General features: G+C 39.4%; 1 protein-coding gene across 1 annotated transcript in view; it reads left to right on the forward strand.

Moving 5' to 3' along the window:
- The window catches only part of lpcat1 (lysophosphatidylcholine acyltransferase 1), a 27,818-nt gene that overhangs the window by 13,673 nt on the left and 11,745 nt on the right, over positions 1-2,400 (forward strand). The window lies entirely within an intron of this gene.

Raw genomic sequence — 2,400 nt, forward strand, 5'->3', positions numbered from 1 at the left:
CACACACACACACACACACACACACACACACACACACACACACACACACACACACACACACACACACACACGGACACACCCGTGATGTAATGGTTTCTTGTCTTCGTGTCAGGGGTGTGTTTCCTTCTTGTGTTGAATGACTTCATGTTCTTAGTGGGATGATATTTCATCCCCTTCTCTCTCTTTCGTGCCCTCGTCTCACACACACACGTGCACAGACAGGTGTTGTGTCTCTCTCTCAGCACCTGTCCTCACTCTCTCATAAATGATGCAGTTCTCTTTTTTTTACCAATTTAGTTTTTAAATGTCTGTTTCCCTATAAAGCTTTTGTTTTTGTTTCTTTATGTTGCTACTGTTGTGAATTGAATGAGTACAATAATTGTTTTCCCATCAACTTCCTTTTTTTCAGCACCAGCTAATTTGTTTTTATCACGTTATTTGTTAGATGCTCTTTTAGGGTGTATTCACACCAGCCCACTTTAGTCTGCTTTAATCAAAAAAGCAAACTGTGGTCCGCCTGCAAACATATGTCTCCGTTCGGTTGCATGTGTGAACGCCAAGCAGACTGGAGACTGCTCCAAAAGCACGCTGCCTCATACGGAGCTGTCTCAGCCGCTCATGCTGAGCTCATTGTTGAAGACCATTTGTTTGGCACGTTTGCCAAAAACAAAAATAAATCCTACAACCACTAAAATCTGACGTTACTCCATGTTTGTTTACGTTTTGTGAAGAAGGAAGTTGCACTTCATGTCTTCTTCTGAGATTTTTGTGTCGTTTCCGTCAGTGGTTTTTGGTGCAGCGCCATCGGGGGGGGGGCAGGTTGTTCACAGGGTTTGGTTCAGTTGACAAAGTGCAGTGTGAATGCGAACCGCACCAACTGACAATGTAAACAAATCTAGTAATTTTGGTCCCCAATCGATCCGAGTCTACCGGACTATCAGGTGTGAATACTACCTTGGTCTCTGCAGCCACATTTAATCAAAATGAACAACTATAAAGCTTAAGTCACAATATAAACTTTATCTCACTTTTATGTGTTATCCACTTATATTGTGGTATTTCAGATACATTTAGCATTCATAAGGTTAGTATCCATAGGCACTGTTACTGTATTGGTAAAGTACGTCACATTTAAATACCATCTTGATGTGAAAGTTTGCCTTTTAAGTCAAATATAGGATCACTGTGAAACATGTGGCCATATTTCAGTGCATTATTATAGTTTTACCACACTCAGATCAAATAAAGAACAGAACTTTTGCTTTAATTTACTGATGCATCATGTCTGGATTTAAGTTTTTTTCATTTATTTTCTGTGACAATTCAAGTAAGTAGTAGAAGAAAACATCAGGTGGTGCAATAAAATTGACTCCTAGTCTTAAAATATAAAGTACTGATTAGAGAGTGTTTTTCCTAACATTTGAAAATAAAAAGTGTATGGATTGGTGGATTAGGTTTGCATAATGTAAATTTGCTTAGTCTGTGTCTTCATAAAATGTTTGTGAAAATAGACATTGATTCAGTACTGAGACCAAAATAAATAGCTCCCAGGGAACAATAATGTGTACAATATCTGTTTATTCTATTGTGTTGATTTGTATTGATTTCCATCAGAACAATATAATATACACAAATCTGAAATCATTTAGAACAATCCACTTCTTTAACTTTTCATTTAGCTGACCTCACCGAACTTAAAGTGCCTGTGACATGCATATCCATGAAATACGGGGCGGCCGTGGCAGAGTGGTTAGGGGAGTCCCCCTGGAACTGGAAGGTCGCCGGTTCGATCTCCAGTCCAGCCGTTTCAGTCGTTGTGTCCTTGGGCAAGACACTTCACCCACCTTGCCTACTGATGGTGGTCAGAGGGGCCGGTGGAGCAGTATGGCAGCCCCGCCTCTGTCAGCCTGCCCCAAGGGCAGCTGTGGCTACAGTGTAGCTTACTATCATCAGTGTGTGAATGAAGGATCCATGAAAAATTGTAAAGTGTTTGAGGGTCTCAAAAAGCACTATATAAGACTAATGGATTATTATTGTTTCTTCTTGGTAATACAAATTCAAAAGTGTGTTTTCTTGATTAATGCATTTTTTAATACTGAGAAGTATTACAAGATCAACAGAAGTTCCACCAGGTGTTTGCCAATTGTTGCTCCTGCTAGACTGGTGGAGCTCTGTGGGGCCGGAGCTCGGCTTCAGAATGAGCACCAGGGAGGAGCTTTGGGTAAATAGGTGGTGCTTTGTACTAGCAAGTGTTAGTACGTCAATTTTGCATAATACCCTCCCCTTAAAAAATGTATTTAAATACTAAGTATTTTTTTTTATTTTGAGTACAATTTTTTGTTTTCCTGGTCATTCATTGAGAAAATGGATATTAAATGTATATAATAATAAAAAAGGAAC

Source organism: Austrofundulus limnaeus, unplaced genomic scaffold (assembly GCF_001266775.1).
Source record: "Austrofundulus limnaeus strain Quisiro unplaced genomic scaffold, Austrofundulus_limnaeus-1.0 Scaffold759, whole genome shotgun sequence".
Classification (NCBI taxonomy): domain Eukaryota; kingdom Metazoa; phylum Chordata; class Actinopteri; order Cyprinodontiformes; family Rivulidae; genus Austrofundulus; species Austrofundulus limnaeus.